The 22747-nt window shown below is 41.2% G+C and overlaps 1 protein-coding gene across 2 annotated transcripts in view; it reads left to right on the top strand.

Annotated features, from left to right (window-relative positions):
• The first annotated feature begins 492 nt into the window (after positions 1 to 492).
• ACAN (aggrecan) overlaps positions 493 to 22747 on the top strand; it is a 109574-nt gene continuing 87319 nt past the window's right edge. Inside the window, exon 1 of one of the 2 annotated variants that reach the window (XM_066592810.1) lies at positions 493 to 797. The gene's annotated coding sequence lies outside the window, so the exon portion shown is untranslated. The remainder of the gene's footprint in view (positions 798 to 22747) is intronic. The other variant, XM_066592811.1, reaches the window with a different exon arrangement.

Below are 22747 nucleotides of genomic sequence, written 5' to 3'. Positions count from 1 at the left end.
AACATAGTGGAAACATTTTGGTTATATAGATATAGGAGACTAAATGTGATCTGATTTTGGAACCGAGCATTGTGATGACATATCCTAGGACTGAAGGTAAAGGTAGTGCATCCTTTTAAATCCTTGGCTGGATGAACAAATTCAGTTCTGCTATGGTAGATCTATGTGCTTTTTTTATTACCTGCATTAAAATACATGATCTATTGAGCCTCTTATGGTTTAAACCCTGAAATATATATATATATATATATATATATATATATATATATAAAACTTTCCCAAAGTTGGGACACCCCAGGAGGCAGGAGCTTGTCCCATTGGTGTAAAACACTCCTACTCCTTTTTGCAACCCCTCTGCCTCCAGTCTGCTACCCCTGGCTACCTTTGCAGGAGGGTCCAGCAGACTTAGCAATCAGCAGGCATTTCCAGGAGTTATCTGGGGGAGAAAAAAAGTTGACAGGAGGAGTCTGAAAGTCAGTGCCTGCTAAACTTGGTCTGATTGTGAAAAAAAATTCTTTCCTTCACACTCACTTACAATACACTACAGCCTTGCTGCTTCTCCTGCTGTTGCCTCAACTGCCTGCAAAGGACCTGACAGTCTATACCTATAAGGGGGATTTTGCATTCTAAAGGTGGGAAGGCTGGGAAACATCTGGAGGCTGCTGAAGAAAATATCCTAAAGAAGATAAATATTCTCCTCAAAGAAACAAGACTCCAACAAGTAACCCAACGACACAAAAGTTTTCTGCCAGGTGTATGGGACATAGATATTCAAATAGTGCACTGAACTTTTAAAGGTAACAACTTTTGTATTCACTCTATTATATAATGTCTTTTATAGAATTCATATATCTTATGTATATATACATGTGTGTGTGTGTGTTTGCTGGTGTGCGAAAATATAGCGATATAACTGGCAATAACATGGAAATAAATGAATGGAATTCCGGCTGTCATAGACGTTACACTGTCATTTGGTACAATTCATTGTGATACCAAGTGATTAGGACACACTGGTGATGCGACATCGCCCTTGAGGTACTGAAAACTGCTACTTGTCAGCAATCTCAGTGTCTCTCTAAGGGACCCTTCGTGTAGGATAGAATATTTCGCAACAGCATTGTGATGTATGCCCTCCTGGGGAACAGTCAACCCCAAAATTCATAATGCTAACATGCGGAATTGAAATTAGCAAAATCCTGCCGGCAATTCTGCACCAAAATCCACAGCTGAGCAGATTTTGGTGGAGAATTTAGGGACAGCATATTCCACAAGAGTGTAGCGGAATATTCCGTCCAGTATGAAAGGTCTCTAATGGAAAAAATATCTGAAATGACCTTGTGACCATTGCAATAAATCTGACAATGTCAGACATTTTGCAATAGTCGCCAGGCTACTAGCAACTTTATTTCGGATAGAGAAACAGACGTTTACAGTGACTTACAGGTGACAGTGTCTCATTGTGTAGCCTTATATGTGGTTTTACATAGGACTGCAGGTAAACCAACTGAATTGTGCTGATATATGTATCAGAATGCCCAGAGAAGACAGTGCCAAAGTATTAAATGACACATTCAGCTCTGCTACATCTATACTGTGTATGATAAATGGATGTACTGGTGTAAGCCCAATATATAATGTATGCAAGCTCCAGCCAGTCATTTATCTTACTGTATGGTAAGATGTGCTGAGTGCACTCTCAGCCAACAAGTGGAGCTGTTGGACCTATTGCTCTGCTGGCTTTGATTCATGACAGCCTTTCCTGGCTCATCAGAATATACCCATTACAGCCGCAGATGACGAGGTTTCACATAGTTAGTAAATTCACGATTTATCAATGTTAATAAATTAATTTTCTTTGTCGCCTAGTAGTTGATAAATGCACTGATATATAGTAGGTATTAATCTTATGGATGCATCAAGCAGTGCATTCATAATGCTGTAATTGTGGTCCAGGTATGCGCTTTATCGACTTCTACAGGATCGCCAAATTGAACTTAAAAAGTACCGTCCACTTCGGAGCGCTCCTGCTCCGTCAGCCGTTTTTGGCTCCTTCCATGAGTCGGATGGCCCCATATAGCGCTATATAGTGCTTTATGGGTCCGTCTTCAGCTGCCGGAAGGGGCTGAAAACTGCTGAGGGAGCAGGATATATATAGCGCTATATGGAGCCGTCTTCAGCTGACGCAAGTAGCTGAAAATGGCCAACAGAGCGCTATATGGTGCCGTCTTCAGCTGACGCAAGTAGCTGAAAATGGCCAACAGAGCGCTATATGGTGCTGTCTTCAGCTGACGCAAGTAGCTGAAGACGGCCAACAGAGCAGTATATATAGCGCTACATGGAGCCGTCTTCAGCTGCCGGAAGAAGCCAAAAATGGCCAACAGAGCAGTATATATAGCGCTATATGGAGCCGTCTTCAGCTGGCGGAAGTAGCCGTAGATGGCCAACAGAGGAGGATATATAGTGCTATAGGGAGCCACCTTCAGCTGCTAGAAGTAGATGAAAATGGCCAACGGAGCAGGATATATAGCGCTATATAGAGCCGCCTTCAGCTGCCGAAAGGAGCCGAAAATAGCCAAAGGAGCAGGATATATAGCGCTATATGGAGCCATTTTCAGCTGCCGGAAGGAGTAGAAAACAGCTGACAGTGCAGGATATATAGCGCTATATAGAGCCGTCTCCAGCTGCTAGAAGAAGCCAAAACCAGCCGACAGAGAAGGAGCGCTCCGAAGTTAAAGTGCAGGTATGCTTTAACTTGGACACGATTGTCTGTCAATAAAACAAGAATACTGCATATAGACGTAGGAGAGCTGGACTTATCATTGAACTCGTTAGGCTGATTAACTGGTTGTAATTAATTTCTAACTATGTAAAAATCCCAGGTAAGATACCACAGCTCCCATTTTTACTCTGCTATATCTTTAAGGCATTATTAGGTATAGAGACACATCATTCTGGAATAAGTGACAATAGACGGTGTAAAGTATTATTAAACTAGATGCAAATATTCTGTACATAGACTACGTAGCACTCTCTGAGAGAGACATCGGCACACACTACATCATTCTTAGTGACAGAAAATAGGGGTTTATAGCGGAAAGGCAAAGACCTGACTATTGGCTGGCTGGAATATAAATCTCTATTCAAGGTGGAGGGAGGAGAGGGTACATACAGGAAAGCTGCTAACGTACTTATGACTGCTCTGTCTGTCAAACTTTCCACTTTCATCCCTTAAACCACTATATTAAGGTTTCCTGTATTACCAGCATTCCAGTTGAGGCTGAATACGTTCAGCAGTAGCTATTCAAAGTGGGCATTTCATATGGAAAATCAGGGAGTTGGGTTATTTTAAGATGATATGGAAATAGAGACGCAAAAAAAGAAAATAAATATTGAGGAATTTGTGTAACTTGTGGAAAGAAGAAACATTTGTCATCACGATAGAAAGAACACAGGTATGGACTGTGTAGGACGGAACGCACGGTACTCTGACCACGGAAAAGACACTTTAATTGTATATTTATACAGGACATTATATATATCAGTGATGGAAACAGGAATGAATGGATTGGTGGAAAAGTAAGTACATAGATAGTTATAGATAGATAGATAGATAGATAGATAGATAGATAGATAGATAGATAGATAGATAGATAGATAGATAGATAGATAGATAGATAGATAGATATGAGATAGATAGATGGATAGATATGAGATAGATAGATGGATAGATAGATATGAGATAGATAGATAGATAGATATGAGATAGATAGATAGATATGAGATAGATAGATAGATAGATAGATAGATAGTGTCCAGTTAGACTTTATCTTCCATTGCTTCCAGTTAGACATTGCAATCCTATTATGCCACAACGGATTGCTCTTGTGCTCCCCCTACAGGATAATGCAATACACCACTGCAAATACAGTGAATCTTGTTTAAATTGCCAGGATGGGAACTTCTCTTGTTCCATCCTTATAAGCAGCACAAGTTACATCTTCAGCATATACAAAATTGCAGTTTGAGACTTTATATATCTCAGTCTGTGACAAGGCGAATGGATAAGACTGAAAACTACATTAAAGAGGTTTGTCCAGGGCTAGAAAAAAAAGGGCTGCTCCTTTTCCAGAAACAGTGCCATATTATGCATGAATTCTCTCTGCTTTTGCAATTCAGTTCAGTTTACAGGAATAGGGATGAGATGCAATACCAGACACGGACCATGGTTAGAGGTGGCGCTGTTTCTGGACAAACTTTTTTTCTCATCCTGGACGATCCCCTATATTGTGAGACGCAGTCATGAAGCGTATCTTGCACCATGTTCAAGTACAAAAATGGCAGGAGCAGATGACAATAAATAGTTGTTACAAGAAGGCTCATAAGCTACATAGTTCTATGTTTTCTTGTGCTCTGACATGAATATTTAGGATGGGCCAAGTAGCCCGACACCACACTCTTATGAAAGCTGTCTAAGGGAAAATCTGTCTTTTTTGCCCACAGCAACCAATCACAGTGCAGCTTTCTTTCATTATACCACTAAAGTAAAGTAAAAGCTGTGCTGTGATTGGCTGCTGTGGGCAAAAAAGTTAGATTTTCTTTTAGATAACTTTTTTTGCACTTTAACGTGGCAACGGCATCTGTGCCATCAAGTCTAAAGACACCCTGTCACCTTCTATTAGCTCTGTTGGGCTAAAAGTAGGTGACCCTCTAAGTCCGGGGGTGTAAGTGTTCTACTTACCTTTCCCGATGTTCCACCGTTGTGAGCACTGAAAACCGCCACTTGGCTTTCAATGCTGACACTGGGGTAACAACAGGGGGGTAATTTATAACTCTTACATCCCCGGACTGCGTGGGTCAACTACTTTCAGCCCATAAGCTTACCATAATAGGCTAAAAGTAGATGACAAAATCTCTTTAAGCTTCTATCTGTATACACATAAGCAAATTGGCACTCGTGTTGCATTTATTAACCCATCGCATCCTACCTGCAGCTCTGAGCGCACATTCAGCTATCACTGATGGCTACTACTCGGCGGTCTATAATATCGCTATCCATACCATCCCTGAAAACCACAGTTTAAAAAAGTTTTCATTTAAATGTAGCACTTCCTTCTTTTCGTTCCTATTACGTTTTCCAATGTTAAGATTTTTTTCTTCATTACCACAAGATGACGCCAAGCCCACTCCCTCGTTCTCCTCCCCCATCCTCCTCCCCTACTAAACAAACCCGGCTCTGTGTCTCCAATGTCCAACTTCTCACCAGTAACAAAAGCTGTGTTCATCCAGCCTCTAGGACCACATAGTGTGCCAGCACTCCGCTACTGAGGGCCCATAGAAGCCAAGAAAAGTAAAGCTTGTTTAAATGTGAGAAAGGGCGAGAGAGAGACAAGGACAGAGAAAATCGCAGGCAGAAATGTGACCGTTAGAAGGGGGAGGGAATGGGTTCATTGGAGCAACGGAAACCTTACAAGTTTACTTTTGAGTAATCACTGCCTGCTTGTAAGAGACAGAACAGCCTGCCTGTGTATGAGTCCAGTGTATGACTCCTCAGTCACTTTCAATGGGCTTACAGTACTAACCCAGGAAGTTTTTTTCCATCCTATGAATGCATTTATTTGATGATGAATCCATGTCCTATACACATCCATTTAAATGGCACAGATACAGTTATTTAGGGGTTTTTTTCTATATGTTTTCTCATCGCTTAGGCATCAATCATATACTATCAAGGTCCAGTAAGCCACTAAAATAGCTGACTTTCATATAAAAAGTTACTAAAAAGTTTTAAGGCATAAGATACATAGTGAGTAATGAATTAAGGCGGACTGCATCAGTTTGGATCAAAGCTTCATTTGCCTTAAATGTGAAACGGGCGGAGGTCTTGCACCCCCAATAAACTTTGGTTGGTTGGACTAAGATTATCTGTATAAGGATTTTATTGATTATTTTGATGAGGATCAATGCGTTGTTCCACATTTTCTCCTTCATCAGCAGGTAAATGTACTTTTACAAAGGATGACTAGTAGCTAAATAATCGCTTGAAAGACCAGATTCAAAGGATAGTCATCTACACTGAACCCGGGTGAGAAGCAATAAGTCACTCGTCATTTAGTATCAGCTTACCAAAAAGATAGTTACTAGTTGATCAAAAGTCTTCTGGTGTAAAGTCACAGTCATTCGTATTGGAATTACTTGTGAACAAATTTGCATATAGATTTTCCCTACGAACAATAACTTGGCGAACAACTAATGACAACCATCGCTTGTGTAAAAGCAAACAACTGCTGTTCATAGACTTCAATGACTTTTCAAAGTGATTATCTGAATTATAGTTCCTCCATGTAAAGGTAGCCTTAGGGGTTAAACAGGTGATCGTATGCGTAAATATGCCCGCCGTATTCGCGCATGAACTAGGTTTGGCGATGGCCCTAAACAGGCTGATACACGTGTCAGCGTATATTACTGTAATTTTTGCGCTCTAAATTCCAGTTCATACGCACGCGTTACTTCTTGTGGAACAGAATGGCTATTTAAAGCCAAATTACGGCCAGCTGTCTTTTTTTTTTTCACACCCTCCTTTTTTTTAAGCTTCCATATGGCAGTTTTCTGCGTAACATGCAGAAAGATACAGCAAGACCTATCTTTTCGCGCACGCTCCCGAGACCTATCTTTTCTTGCATGGAGATTTAGCGTGTGAGAAACGCGCTCGCGAGAATGAATCCATTAAAATCAATAGTTTGCTGTGTCACATTTCATGGGCATGAAGATCACGCACGCAAAAACCTCTGCAAACACGTCATCTGTTTAAGCCCTTGGGGCTTCGTCAGACGACCATATTTGCACACATTTTTGTGCACATAAAATATATCCGTGCACAATGTGAAACAAATCGAGGCTTTTGACGTTAATGGGTTCGTTCTCATGAATCTGCATGTGTAAAATAATCAGACCTGCTCTATCTTTCTGCATATTGCCCCCCACAGAAGTCTATAGGAGGTGCACAAAAGTGTAACGCACTGCGCAATTCCGTGAAAAACAGAGCATATCTGAACCTCATTAGGCTAAATGGCCTTTTAAATCGGTGGGGCGGGAAGGGGGGGGGGTTGAATGTGAACAGGCTTTGTGTGAGCAAAAAGTACAGTACCACGCCGCGATACGTGTACAAATCTACCTCATCGCCCTCGTTCATTGCACAAATACATTACGCTGTATCATGCCCCTTTTCACATATGGTTGTCTAAAAGAGTACTTAGGCCGGATTCGCACAACCATATTTGTGTTTAATTTGCAGCCTGTTCCATTTTCCTGCACATTTCTTATATCCTAACACTACTTAGGATACAACCCTCAGACAAAAATGGTGATCATACCAGACATGTTTGACTTAATTTTCTTCCAATGTTTTAATTTAATACACATTCTTACATGGTCTTCCATTTTTTTCTGGCTCCATTCACCCATACTTTTTTGTCCTTTTTTTATTTTTAATGCTGTGAATTTCAGCCATTTTTTTTCCGCAATATATTTTTGTTTGCAATTTTCCTATTCATTACATTTTTAACATGCTTTTTTTTTTGCTGTTTTTCTGTTCCTATAGACACCTCTAGGGATAAAGTACTAGGAAAACATTATACCTAGAACATGCTGAACCCAAAAATTCACCAAATATTCAAAAAACCTCACAAACAAAAAAACATTGTATGGCATTTTATGTCATTCTCGACTTTCATATAACATGTCCATAGCATATTAGGGGGGGGGGGGGGGAACTAAGAAAAAAACTCTAAGAGAAAGACACAAAAAAGACAGAATTTTTCCAAAAAGAATGCTGCATGTGAAACTATCCTTTAAAAAAAATTCTGCTGCTTCTTCGAGAAGGAACAGATGCAACTCACTACTATTTTTTAACCCGGCAGACTAGTTTTGTAAAGGGCATTTTACAGTCCTCTTGTATAAACGTGCGTCGTATCGGTTACTTTCTATGAAGGAGTGGTAGACGTGTTGGTTCTGGTTCTGATCCAATGAACGATACAAACTGAGACCAAGTATGGTAATTGGCCATAATTGCTCAGCGTTAATGCATGTTCAGTGATATACAATGGCTGCTTCATAGCTCGTCACATGCTCATTCCCATTTATATTGCAGTAGAAGTTTTTATAGGCTAATGGATATTCACTTACGATGCCAGGCAGCATGTGAACAGTGAAACTGATTAATCACTTTTCCATATCTGGCCTTGACCCATCACCATTCCTACCTGTGACATTATAGAATATGATGAGGATGGATTTACACAGCATTTAGGTTTTCATAGGAGAGCATGAGGTTCTCTACACATAAGGATTTGTGCCAAAAAGAATTAATGTTTGCCCTACATGTGCCACTTTGTGGTTAATGAGAGCCAGGTGGGCATTTTTTTTTTTGGCAGAATAACTTTTTCGCCTTATATATCAAACAAAACTTTTTTAAGGTGTGCAAGTAAGTCACATTTGCATGCCACTAGCCAAATAGCTTAAAATGGAAGGATGAGATATTAGTTACATTTGTTGCTAAACAAACTACAAAAAGTTGCTACAAACAAACAAAAACTAAAATAAAACTGCCACAAGATTGATACATGGGGACTATACTTGTCTCCTCATAATGTTTTATTTGAGTTTTGGCCCTGGGAATCTCTGGCATGTATGAGGGTGTTCTCTACCCACTGACCTCATATCGAATAAAAACTGCATCGAAAATTGCCATTACATTGCTAGTTCTTGAGGAGTTTCTACTGCATTTGGGAGCAACAGGCTTGTGAAGGAACCTAATCAGTTGTATTGTGCAACTACGTGTTTCCCAGAAAATAAGACAATGTCTAATATTAATTTTTGCTCCAAAATAGGCACGGTGTCTTATTTTCGGGGGGGTCTTATACTCACATGGGCCGCGGCATCTGGGTCCCTCACGCTGGCCTCCAGCACTGTGGCAGGTGGCACTGTAATCCTCAGCACTGACACAGCACTCTCTTTCTGGTGACGAGGCTTTGAATACCCCGTCTCCAGCAAGCAAGGGCTGTGATTGGATGACTAGCACCGCTGGCTCAGCCAATTAGAGTCGGCACTTAATGAACCAATCACAGGCATTCAGTGATGTCATTCACTGAATCGCCGTAAATGAGCGAGCGCCGGTTCTGATTAGCTGAGCCAGCAGTACTCGTGATCCAATCAAAGCACTCGCTAGATGGAGGTGGGGTATTCAAAGCACCGTCACCAGAAAGAGAGTGCTGCATCAATGCTGAGGACACGGCAGCCTGCCGCAGCGCCAAGACCAGCACGAGGGACTCAGCCGACATCAGCTAGGTGAGTATTGCTGTTTTGTTTTCTTTTCATGTAGCTTAGCTAGGGCTTATTATTGGGATAGGGCTTATTTTCCAAAAAAACACGGTATAAGGAGCAATAGCATATAACCCTTGGACACGGGCGCCAGCGTCTTAGCACAACGTTTTTGTGCTATGAACGAGGCTTTTTGACACGCATATCGCTGAGTTCTACTGTACCTTTTCTGCCCGAAGAACATGTTTATTTGAACGTGACAAACAAACGCACTGATTTAAATGCCTAATTGGTTCCAGATGTGTTCTTTTTCCAGCGGAATTACGTAGTATTTCATGCATCTCCTTGTGTATTGCGCGCATTTACGCATGCCCATTGACCTCTATGGGGACCTTTAGTGCGCAAATATGCAGGAAAACAGAGCATGTTCTGTCTTTTTACACTCAAAATATGCGCATGTGAACAAACCAATTGAAATCAATGGGATCTATTCACTGCATATGGCACACTCAAACTTTGCGCGCACAAATACATCTGTATGAAGCCAGCCCTAGATATAAAGCAACAATACGCAGACCAGTGCAGGACTAAAGTCCTGCCCACTAAAGACATTCCCTCATTGGCAAGAAGAATAGCGAAAACACAAAGAATTAAGAAAAGATGTTAAAGAAATGTTATTTTATGGGAAATACAAGTACTTAGAGTAAAAAGGTCAAGAGTAGAAATAAGCGAGCATACTCGTTAAGGCGTTTTACTTGAGAGAGCATCACCTTTTTCGAGTACCTACTGGCTCGTCCCTGCAGATTCGGGGGGGGGGGCTGCGGGGAGCGGCACGGGGCGGCGGAGGGGAATGGGGTGGACATTGAGAGAGATCTCTCTCTTCCTCCCGATCCCCTCCGCAACCCCCCACTCACCCCCGCGCCTGCCTCCCCAAATCTTCAGGGACGAGCCAGCAGGTACTCGAAAAAGGCGATGCTCTCTCGAGTAAAACGCCTTAACGAGTATGCTCGCTCATCTCTAGTCAAGAGAGCTGAACTGTCTTATTTAAAGGGGCATGCTACATGCCAGATTGTTAAATATCCTTTATTAACAGACAATCCCATTAAAGTATATAGAAGGCGATTAGGCCCCCTCTTTATTTATGCCCTTTAAAAGGGCACATAAAAGCTGGTTTTCCTTTTGACATATTTTTAAGTATGGTAGCCCAAGAGAAGAAAATGGCAAAAAATGACCATGATTTTTTTTTTAACTGCCATTGCTAATACATTGAAAATAGCACAAACAAAAGCTAATTGGGAGATTTAGTAAGCAAAATGCAGCAGAATAATTAAGTATGTGGCGTTTTATGAGTATTTGATGTGTTTTAGATATTTTAGACACTTTTCTGCCTCCATCAGCAGTTTGAACAGTGTTTAGAAAAGAGGGCATGTGTAAGATATAATAAAATGCTCCAAATTTACTAAAAGCATACATGCTATTTTGGATCAAAATCATGGTAGATGTGTACATTATGAGGTAAGGGAAAGAAAGTTGTCTAACAGGACTAATGAGTTGCACCACTTTTCAACTAACTTTCTTCCTTCCTCTCTGCCTCTCATCTTATCAATCCTCCTTTCTTCTGTGCTTCCCATGTTTCTTTGTTCTTGTCAGGATTCCTTCCCCTCCTTCATTCTTTCTTCTTTTTGATGTTTTGTTGATAAATACTTCTATAAAAGTTGACTAAAGCTCTGCTAAATTAAAAAGATAATCAAGGACTAAGTAGGTAAAGTCCCCTGGTGCAAGCACAAAGTCATGACTGACATCACATCGTGACATTTCCTTGGCAGACTGTTTTGCTATTGCCTTCCCCAGTCATCTTTTACCCCCAGCAAGCTGGGTACTTATTTTACCAGCCTCAGAAGGATGTCTACCTGAGCCAAGGTGGGATTGAACCCACAACCTTCAGGTCGTGAGTGAGAGCTTAGGACTGCATTTCTGATGCCTTAACACTCTGGACCACACGAGGCTCAATCAACGGCTACTGTGCGATAAATCAAAGTAAGGGACTTGTAAGTTACTAATACTTATGTTTATTTATATAGCACATACATATTTCATAGCACTTAATTTTATGGCTTCTGTCCCAACTGGGGCTCACAATTTTTGAATTCACCTGGTAGCATGTTTTTGGAGTGTGGGAGGAAAACCACGCAAACACAGAGAGAACATACAAAATCAGTTTGGATGTTGTCCTTGGTCTTATGTGCGCCACAATGCAAAACCATTGAACCACCATGCTGCCCAATGAGTTGTACCAGCTTCCTTCCTTCCTTCCTTCCTTCCCTCCTTCGTTCCTTCCTTCCTTCCTTCCTTCTTTCCTTCCTTCCTTCCTTCCTTTCTTCCTTTCTTCCTTTCCTTCTTCCTTACTTCCTTCCTTCCCTCCTTCCTTACTTTCTTCCTTCCTTCCTTCCTTCCCTTCTTCCTTCCTTCCTTCCTTCCTTCCCTCCTTCCTTCCTTCCTTCCCTCCTTCCTTCCCTCCTTCCTTCCTTCCTTCCCTCCTTCCTTCCTTCCTTCCTTCCTTCCCACTACCCAAGAAGACAGACAAATATGATAAATCCAAGCATTTTACCCAAATTTTACTGCATACCTACTATTCCTAATATGGTAAACTGCCAGGCTGTTTGCACCACAAATGAATTTTCTACATACTCTGCCCTTGTTTTACTAGTGGCAAAAACATTCAATCTAACCCATTTCCTTTAGTATGAAAATAAGAGTTACAAATTGCACCTCCTCCTTTTTTCTTTTAAACTTGTTTTATTGAACAAGCAATATACCATACAGTATATACTTTGATAACTTTGCATACATCATAAATCCTTCAGGTTAAGAGGGAATTACACAGATACAATATCCACATCAGATATATAAATACAATACACTGGTACATTAGGTTTCCATAACAGTAGAATTTTAACAATTGATACCCGTTTTACTGGACAGACCTAGGTACAATCCTACTCAACATGCCTTGAAGCAGATCCTGCGTGATAGTTGCGTCTGACGAGCCCCACCATCTCCCCCACACCTTGTTAAATTTCTCCGGGCATTTTCTATTTTTATAGACTATCTTTTCGTATGGCAAGGTGGAATTAACAATGTTCTGCCACTTTGAGAGCATTGGGGGACACCTATCCATCCATCTTAAAGCTATTGTCTTGCAAGCCATAAACAATACTTTAGTGAGAAATATCCGCTCATGAAATTGCCAGTGCTCCTCGCCCAGGGGGCCCAATAGTATATGCACAAAAAAATAGGAGCTGCTCTATTTTTCTGTGTATTTGAGCACCAAGGGTCTCATAGAAGTCTATAAGAAGGTGGTGCACAAAAAATGCAAGAACATGCACAATATGCTGCACCATGTTGTGAAAAAGAGAACACTGCGCTGAGCTGAGCATATTTGCGCATACGCTTGTCGGAAGAGGCCCTTAGACTCGTGATGTACACTAATTCTGGAAGTACTTGTAGATCGGCCATGACCACTTTCAACATCTTCTGTGACATTTCTGAGCTCACCAAGAACAAAGGTCGGCGTCCATAGTCACTCTTATGAGATCTCATTGCTCCGAACACAAATTTTGTGAATTTACCGGGTTGCTCTTTGAGTGAAACACCCTGTACAATATCCACAAACAGAAGGAACTCTGTCTAATACCACCATATTATTACTAGTGAGATTACCAATGTCTTGTTTTACACGATATACTGTATAGGCAGAGGCGTAACTTGAAGCTCCTGGGCCCCAATGCAAAACCTGTAACAGGGCCCCCAACTATAATGCTTTATTCATAGTACTGGGCTCCCTATATCGAGAAGAGAGGCCTTGTGGGCCCCCTAAGGCTCCTGGGTACAGGTGCAACTGCATCCCCTGCCTCCCCTATAGTTATGCCAGTGTGTATAGGTTGATATACGTACCATTTACAAATGTACCTAATGTTGGAAATAACCAGCCACCAGTGGAGTAATCCTGAAAGGTCATAGATTACTACTTTTTATAAATAATTTGCTTGGATTTAAAGAGTATCATTAAAAATATCATAGTTTTTTGCATCTCCAGCTTTTGCGAAGACTAATATGCTCATTAGAGCCTCGTGTGGCCCAGAGTGTTAAGGCAACAGAAATGCAGTCCAAGGCTCTCGCTCATGACCTGAAGGTTGCAAGTTCAGGTAGACAATTTAAGGTTTACTCATCCTTCTGAGGTCCATAAAATGAGTACCCAGCTTGGTGGAGGTAATAAATAAATTACCTGAAAGGGCTGCAGAACAAGTTGGCGCTATACAAATAACAAGTTTTTTTTTTATATGCTCCCATGGTTTCAGACTACGAAAAAAACCACGTAGTTTGATCATGCAGTCATATTTTCCATCTTGCCATCTTTTTCTACTGTCTGTAAGTTAGCAAATAAAGAAGACAAAGGAATTGGAGCGACACACGGGTGCAGGATTGTAATATATAATGTTGTAGGGATTGTCTATGGGCTCATTGACGCTGAAATGCTTAATCCAGTTGTTTGCCTTATCCTCCTCGGCATTCCTCCACTGTTCACTCTCTAAAGACGTGCTTGCATGCAGGTCGTGGACTACATAGTCACTCACATAGAATGACTTTACTAGTTCTCTCATTCTATGTACACACCTATGTAGTCTGCAGTATGCATGAAGTTGTGGCTTTGCAAGAGGACGGCAGAGGAACACTGAGGAGGGTCAGCATAGTAGTCACAAAACTGGATTAAGCAATTTAGCTTTTATGAGCTCATAACTTTAGTTTATGGCTCTCACATGAGCTGGCAGCTTCGCTTTAAAGGGGTAGTATGACAATTACAACTTATTCCCTAATGGATAACTTACTGATTGGTCTAGGTTTCTCTGCTCAGACCTCTGCCGATCTTGAAAACGGGGGGTCTCATGCCCCCCTTCCTTCTCACTGTGGGCTTACCTCACCACTGAAGCATCACTGTTCTGAAGTCCCAGCATCATGGTGCTCAGGATGTTAACACCTATGCCAGGAACCCGAGCAGGGACACTTCAGCTTCTGATTGGCAGCAGCAGTCACATACCTTCCGGTGACATGATCTTTCAGCGCTCCATTCACAGTGATGTCACTACAGGGGAAGAAGCAACCCCTGCAGTGAAAGGCAGAGTAGGACACTGGAGTCCTCTTTTGAGATCTGCTGCGGTCTCAGTCATGAGCAAGTTATCCCCTATCCTATGTAATTGTGGTGCAATCCCTTTAAGGCTTTTAATAGCCAACTAGTAATTATTAGGAAATTATACTACCCGTGTTTCTGGGGGCGCAATGTGTTGCACAGTTCTGCTACATGCACGTCACACACACAGCTCTGCTACATGTACATCACATACACACACAGCTCTGCTACTTTGCTTTCGCATATGAGCTGCATATGATTTATGAACTTCAGCAGCTCGCCAAGGAGACATGTTCATTCGTAGCTTTCACATATCGGCCATGCGAGATTTACAAACTTCAGCTGGTGGCTGAGGTGACATCGTGGCTTGTCGCTGTGTCATGTAAGCTGCATTAGCTTAACGACGGCGTTAACCCCTCTGTGGTGACATGTTTACATGACAGCGGTGGTTTGTTTCAACACTGGACAACCATTGACGATTAGATGAAGGCTGGACTGGTGTTGGCGGCATTAGCACTTGAGATAACATGATATCACATTCAGGAGATATGAAGATCTATGCTTAAATGTTGTTGGTCAGTATGCACCGCCAGTTTTGTTTGTGGACATTTGTGAGGTGTAATTTATTGGAGTCTCCACACAGGTGTGCAGCTACAAACTGCCAGACTGAGTACTGCTGTATCCATAGCAACTGAGGCCATGGGGGTTTGTGGGGAATGTAGTCCACCCTTAATCCCTCATTCAGCTTAGAGACGATGTAATTGATCACATGATGGTGACATCATCACAGGTCCTGTGAGCACACAAGCTATGTATGTGCACATTTGTGAGGTGTCATTTATTGGAGTCTCCACACAGGTGGACAGCTGTCTCACAATAAACTACAAACTTCCACACTGAGTACTGCTGTATCCATAGCAGCTGAGGCCGCACAGGTGTGTGGGGGGTGTAGTCTGTTCATAATCCCTCATTCAGTACACAAGGATAAAGGACTGTGACGTCGTCACCGCCATGTGATTAGGGGGCGGAGCTAAGAGTCGGTAACTGACAGTCATAGCTCTTGTCAGGCTCTGCATTTAATGCACACGTCACAGAGAAAGATGGACAAGTGGTTATTAGCACTTTGATACATGTCATTTTGAACATAGGTGTTAAAAGCAGGAGACTGTTACCCTCACTCGCTTGTGCAATGGATATTAACCTGTTTTACCCATCTAAGCTGATAGTTAATGATTGCAGATAGCAACAAGAGGGTGTAAGTTTTTAGCCAGAAAGGGAGATAGGAAGAGCATTTCTGTCAACTATAAAATAATGCCACCCATTACAAGATACCTGAGAGTGACCATCAATCACAACCATTGCACGGCCCCAATCAATATCTGTGGCACCATGTATCCATTGAGACATTTGTTTTCCGGTGAACTAATAAATTTCATTCTCACTAATATTTTAAGCCTTTTTTAAAAATACTAGCGCAGGTCACAAAATGGCCGCCTTGACTGTTTCTAAGCCATAAGTACATTTCCACGAACTAGGTTCAATAGATACAAAAAATGAATTCCTTCCTATTTCAGAGTAAATACATAGGATAAAAGTATGATTAGATTCCCAAATATTCCGATCTAGAATACTGAGAGTTCTGTATGTTTTACTTTGGCAGCACGGCTGAACTAAAATGGTTTCATTTATAGTGGAGGTTCTGTATTTACGCTTAGTCTCAAATTAATGCAGGAAGGGAAGTGTTGGAATGCCAGTATTGCAATGGAAAGACCAATGTCTGAATGAATAGAGAAAGTCTGTGGAAAAGGGAAAACTGACCAGCTTTACCAAATATTTTCAGATTAACCCTTCGTTTCATCATCTTAAGGCCTTATGTCTACGAAATGACAGAGCTAACTTTTATGAGGTCAACTCAGATACAGCACTTTACATGTAATAGTAGGGAGTAGTTCAGTTACCGTGCCATACTAGTACCATAGAGATTGTTCGGACATGTACTGGTAATTTCATCAGACATATTTATGAAAACCATTCTTGGAGGCCCAAAGATTCAAAGAGACTTTGCCTTAGGGGGGCCTCACATGAGCAGATTTGAATTGCAGATTCTGTGATTGCCGTTCCGGTAATACGTGGACATTGAAAGGCATGAACTTTCGAAGTTTCGCTCACACTTGCAGGTAGGAATTGCAGTAAAATTAGAGCATGCTATATTTTACCATGGATTTCGCACATATAAGCTCCATTGATCTATATGGATGCATTTGATCTGCAGTGCATGTGCAATTAACATTACGTATGGGCGGGGATTTCTACGCATGTTGCTAGGAGACCAGATACAAATGGAATAAAGAAAGCAGAAATTTGTGGGCAGACGATACAGGACGAAGTCTGGGGAGCAACGCACCATCCAAACTGCTGGCTTCGCTAATTCTTCTGGGCTCTTCCTCCACAAGAATAAGTATTTTTCCTTTAAAATAGTTGATACTACTTCCAAAAAAAGTAGTATAACACCAGCCAAGTTTAGAGAGCAGTATTCCGTCCTGAAGGCTCTCAGAATATCTTTCTCCACAACACCCCCAGAAAATGTTGGCTAGGTGACAGAAGGTTGTTTCCAGGGGGTTGATCTACTTTCTGATGTCATTCCTTGTTTGCAATTGTTCTTCCATGCGGATGATACACTGTCCATATACACACAAATGCAACCATACTCAATTCATTTTCGCAATCATTCGCAAGTCTTCTGCTGCAGGTATCTGGAATTCGACCTGTGCATGTAAGTCCGGCCTTGGGGGCAAAGCATCAATAAGCCATAGTACTGAGGCCTCAACAAGTTTTCTAGATCCTTTATGGTTTGTTCATATGCAGCAGTTTTGATGCATTTGTTTTGGATGGTGCAGTAACAAGTCAGGCCGAAGGATGGATAATTTGCAGCAACTTTAAACTTAACCGTACAATATATAATATATAATAACTCCCTGGTAAGGCACTGTTACTTTTAAATGTTGCATATAACCATTCCTAATCATGGCCTTACTGCCATATGGGGTAATGGTTCACAGCCCTATTTCACAGGGCTTGCAACCTCAATGGTTTACTATATACACATTCTGTAGACATCCTGTAGTTCCAAAGGGAACCTTCCTGATGCAGGACCTAGGTTCACTAACTTAACAGATTCTCCTTTTAGCTGATGAAAACCTACCCTGATACTTTCTATCACAGGCCACTAGTATGTGTTTAACTGCACAGGTTGGGGAGAGGCTTCTGTCCACCTCTGTAATCCAGTAGGTTAAATTCCTTTCACATTTCCTTGCCTCACTTATTAGGAAGCCCCAAACAAGTCCTTGTGTCTCTGGACCCATCTCTCACTCTCTAGCTGGAGGTCACCTCACCATCACATTGCTATGGGCGTCCATCTGTGTTCAGTCTACTGTATGGTGACTGTCAACTGCAGCCATCATCATCTGCAACCAGTCGTCAAACTAGGAGGGAAACTCCTCTTTTTTCGTGGGGCCACACTGGTGTTTGTGGCCATCGTTCTTTTGCACTCCCCCTGCACCTGACATAATCCAGTAGCTGGTCTCTATGGAGGGACTCCCGGGTTCTCTAGTCATTGGTTTTCTTTCTTGCGCTTACCCCCAACAAGGGGTTAAGTGCCCACCATGCAGCACTACTGAGCAAGATCGATTTTCCCACGGGTGCGAGGCGTTTTTTATATCAAAACTGCCTCGCATCACTTCGGGGAAGTAGCGATTCTCGCTGCGGTTGGCAGCGTCTCGCAACACACAAATCATGTGTGTGAAAACGGCCTTAGATGTTTCTGCAGCATTTTTTCCTAGCATCATTCTGAAAAAAAATACACTGGAAAACAGTCAAAACACATTTAAGCAGCAATTTTGTTTTCAATAGAAAATAATAAAATCCTGACAACAGATGTCAAAAAGATTGAACTTTCTGTATGTCAAAAGTTAGCACACAAATGAAATAGGTTCTAACTGAGTCTAAATTTGACAAAGTATTCCAGGGTCATAAAGCAGGTATTGCTGAAATTGACCTCCTGTTTCCTGACCGGAAGCCATTTGGGCCCCCGTTAGGGTGGCTTAAACATAGGTTGGTTAAAAATATTTTTTTTAAATCTATATTCACCCAGCTTCTATTTTCCTGTGGCTTCATTTCCATCTAATACATCAGAATGGAGTGGCCGGTAGACGCTGGTTAGTGATGTCATCGGCTGTGTCTGCCGGCTTCAATCAGTGTACTGTGCTCATTTCTAAATATAAGTGAGGGGGCACATTTTACACTACTGCCAGGAAGTATCACTGCCACATCCATCGCAAAGTGCAAGATTTCACTTCTTTTGACACGCATTTTATAGTTCATACATAGAAATAGACTTTCAACCTACTGTATATACTCGAGTATTAGCTGAGCTGAGTATAAGCCAAGTCAATAAGTTTTACCACTAGCTATACTCGAGTATATACTAGGTAAAAAAAAAATGCAATACTCACCTCTCAGCCAGAGTCTGTGTCCCCGACTCGATACTGTCCCTGGCGGTGCAGCAAGCTTCTTCAGACTTCTACCCGGCTTAGTTTTGAATTCCCCCACCCTCAGCACTGTGTAACTAAGCACTGTGATTGGATCCAGCGCCAGCCAATCACAGCCGGCGCTCGATAAACCAATCACAGCCATTCAGTTATGTCATTCACTAAATGGCTGTGAATGATCGAGCGCTATCTGTGATTGGCCAGCGCTCGATCCAATCACAGAGATTTCAGATTCTTGTTTCTATGCAATATATTACGTTTTATAACTATACATTTGTTGACAGCCCTAATATAACTTGTATAATGTGTATATTGTATGAAGAAAACATAAATGTACTGTATTAGAGGAGATACCTTTATTGGTCAACCAGAAAAATGATATTTGCAAGATTTTGAGGCTACTTACGCCTCTTCATCAGGCTCAGGTTACTTCAAAGTCACGAAGAGGCCAAGGTAGCTTGCAAATATTATGGGGGGTACCACACTATTTTTGCATAATGTGAGTTATTTAGTAAAAATTATGAAACACAACTGGCCATATTTTACATGAAAACAGATCATGAAGCCCTTATGCCATTTAAAGTTCTTGAAGTTTTATGCTTTTTTTGTATGGAATTGTTTTTATTTTGTTCATATCGGTATCAAGAAATTTAAACTTTTAGGAGTTATTTTTTTTCTATTTAGAAGAAATATTGACTGACCATATCAACTATCTTGCTGCATATAATGAATTTTATAAAGGTACAGCCGATTTTGAATATACCGTCCTACAAAGCAAAGATTTCAGAAGTATTATATACACTGTAGTATTAGACAATCTGGGCCTCTCTCGCCTTTTCCCCGACTTTTTTAACTCATCCATTATGTAATTTTCCCCCCAGTATATATAAGTGAGCTAGTGTTACCTCTTTTTGGTCTGAAACTCCCCGCTTGTTTTTCCTTGGATGATCAATAGTTCTCAGTTTTGCCCAGCTCTGCTCGGGGTTACACTACTGTTCAAAAGTTTTAGAACTCCTCAATTTTTCCAGTTGTTTTTTACAATACCACAGTTTAAGTCCAGCAAAGAACCTAAAATAGTTCAAAGGTTCAAAAGTTAGTCAAAAACCTACAAATATAATGAAATTTTAACATGAAATAACACTAGTCTGAATTTCAGTCGTACTTAAAAGAAAAATTACCCCCGCGCTCGTGGGTTCCCGCAACAGTAAAGGATGCAATGTCCGCAAGGTAACTTTAAATCATTTATTCCTTCGGTTGCTACGCGTTTCTGCGGGATAACCGAAGGCATAAATGATTTAAAGTTACCTTGCGGACATTGCGTCCTTTACTGTTGCTGGAACCCACGAGCACGGGGGTAATTTTTCTTTTAAGTACGACTGTGATTTGTAAACAGCCCGACCACGGCTGTAACCCCAGTGACGCTCTCCGGTGATCGGATTCGGGACTCCAGAGACGTTATAAGCCAGCCAGGATACAAGGTGCCGGTCGACCTTCTGGGTAGGAGGTTCGGCCGAGCACCAGGTGAGTGCTAAAAAGTATCTCACAGTTTTGAAATTTGTTTTGAGTGAGTAGGAGCTGATCTTTGTCTTTACTAGTCTGAATTTATGATTTTAGCCAAAGTGCCTTTTCCTGGGAACACATCAAGGACAGCTGCTCTGCAGCAGAGAAAGCAAATTATGGTTTGAAATTGGATGCAAACTCTTCCTACAGATGTCTCAACTTTTGTAGATTACTTTCAAACCTCTTATTCTATATAACCAGTGTTAGAACAGACTGCATTATAACACCTTCTATGGCAGGATTTGGACAGTTTTGCTCTCCAGGACAGAGAAATAGCTAATACTGTGCTAAAGCATCATGGGACTGATGTGAAACTGAAAGTAAAAAAAATCGCAGCCTCAAGATAGTGCCTGATAAGTATCAGACAGGAGGCTGCACTACAGGGAGGTGACTGGAACACACAGAGTAGACCTCTAGACTCTGACAGGCAATCAGGTGAGGGGAGCTGGCATAGGAAAATGTGTTTTCACCAGAATGGCCCATTAGCCTTCAGGTATAGTGTCAGCTGTGTGAACAAATATCTACTTTTCATTAAGGAATACTCTTCTGGGTCCTAGTAATACCTACCTCTTTTACACTCCCCATAATTATCCAAAGGGCACCTCATGGTTTAGATCTTATATTATTAAATGTAATTATAAGTGACGTTTTACTTATAAATGTATGAAGCATCCATTCTTCTTGTATATACTTACCATCATGTTATATTACAGTATATTTTTATTAAGGGACACTATTCCATCATAAACTTTGACAGGCACTATAATTTATATAACTTCAATGAAAGGGAACCTTAAATTGTTTTTTCATTTGTATTGCTTTTATTGAAGAGTAACTTGAAGCTTCTGGGCCCTGATTCAGAATCATTCCACTTACTAGTCCTGGGTACAACTGATGGCATCCCCTATAACCTTCAGTACAAAAATAAAGTTCCACTTCACGCCATAGAATATTTCTCTAACATCAATAAATGCTCCTACTTGAATTCCCTTACACTACGTTTGCTACATCTCACCTTCTTTAGGTATAGGCTATGCAGCTAAAGTTAAAGTAGTTGTTTAATCAGAACATTCCTTGTCCATATGGACTATTAGGACAAATTGATTTAAAAGAGCAAGTCTCGCCACTGAGGAGCCCCTGTAGAGGACTTTTTTGTAGTATTAAGTCCATATAATTTGTCTATAAATGCACATAAAAAGACTGCATTGCAAACATTGCATATTATTATATCTTGGTTATTTTCTATACTCACCTATGGTGAAGCAATATATGTGAAGCAATATATGTTCTAGTCATTTGTGGAAGCTGCATTTTCAGAATGCCAGAGTTTTTATTTCATTTTGACTACTTCTTCATAAGGAGTTAGAGCTCTCTAGGGCTAGGTGCACACTATCTGTAATGCAAATTGCACCCAAGAGACTGGGACGCAATTTGCATCGGACAGCACATGGATAACTGTCCTTGTACTATCCAATATACAAGGACTCTGCACAGTGACATAAATTGGCACAGCCTATTTCTCTTCCATTAAACGGACAGGATAAAGACCATGTAAAAAACAACCTATAAAAGACTCATAGGCCTATAATGGGCCCATGTGCAGTCCATGTAGTATCACATATACGTACAGTTTGTGTTGTGACAGGCCAAATAGTGAGGCAGGCTTCTCCACATTGCTAATGCTGTTGAGCTGTCACATTCTAGTAGTTTAAAGCACTATTTTATATGCTGTATAATGGGCTTGTCTCTTGCCCTGCCTGGAGTCCAAGTTTCCCTACTGCCTATTTAAACCAGCACTTACCTAGGAAAGTGCCAGCCATGATGTGCCTGGTTTGGGCTTCTAGTTTGTGCTTTTCATTGTCCTCTATTATCTACTGGTTATCTACTGGCTTGCCTTGTTCCTCCAGCCCTGGTCATCAGTTTGCGATTACTCTGCTGGTACATCTTGCTTGGATCGTTCTTTTCAAGGTGGGTGCTCTGCTGTCCGATGGAGTGGTTGTTGCTGTGGCAAGCAATAAACAATGCTATACATGAACCCAGAGTTATGCAATCTACTAATATGGTGACTGTGGATGAAATGCCAGAAGGGCACAACAAGTGTTTGGAGAAAGTACCCTAATCGTCAAAGAATATCACA

Source organism: Eleutherodactylus coqui, chromosome 2 (genome assembly GCF_035609145.1).
Source record: "Eleutherodactylus coqui strain aEleCoq1 chromosome 2, aEleCoq1.hap1, whole genome shotgun sequence".
NCBI classification, from domain to species: domain Eukaryota; kingdom Metazoa; phylum Chordata; class Amphibia; order Anura; family Eleutherodactylidae; genus Eleutherodactylus; species Eleutherodactylus coqui.
The sequence above is the reverse complement of the archived record's forward strand: the minus strand, read 5'-3'. Positions and strand labels throughout refer to the sequence as shown.